Genomic DNA, 283 nt, shown 5'->3' on the forward strand with positions numbered 1-283 from the left:
GCGCCCCCCCCCCGAGCTGTTTCTCACCTAGAAGCGGGGCGGCGGTGCTCCCTGCGCCCTGCCTGCCCGGAGGGCGAGGGCCAGGCTTCCGGAGAGTGCCCGCGCTTGCTCGCGTGCCCAGCCCAGACGCCGCTGGGGCTGTAGTTTGCTTATCACGGATCCTTTCCAGCCGTGTGTCTGGTAGATAAACTAAGCTCAGAGAGGGGACACGCCTTGTCCGGGAACACACAGCGAGCGAGTGGCCTCGAGACTTCAGAACCGGGCTCTCAGGAGAGCAGGGCAG

At 66.4% G+C, this 283-nt stretch overlaps 1 long non-coding RNA gene across 1 annotated transcript in view; it reads right to left on the bottom strand.

Moving 5' to 3' along the window:
* LOC102485479 (uncharacterized) overlaps nucleotides 1-253 on the bottom strand; it is a 37,827-nt gene extending 37,574 nt beyond the window's left edge. Inside the window, exon 1 of the long non-coding RNA XR_335337.3 lies at nucleotides 28-253. This is a non-coding gene — a long non-coding RNA (uncharacterized LOC102485479). The remainder of the gene's footprint in view (nucleotides 1-27) is intronic.
* Between the last annotated feature and the right edge of the window lie 30 nt (nucleotides 254-283).

This window comes from Tupaia chinensis, unplaced genomic scaffold (assembly GCF_000334495.1).
Source record: "Tupaia chinensis unplaced genomic scaffold, TupChi_1.0 Scaffold000394_1, whole genome shotgun sequence".
NCBI classification, from domain to species: Eukaryota; Metazoa; Chordata; class Mammalia; order Scandentia; family Tupaiidae; genus Tupaia; species Tupaia belangeri.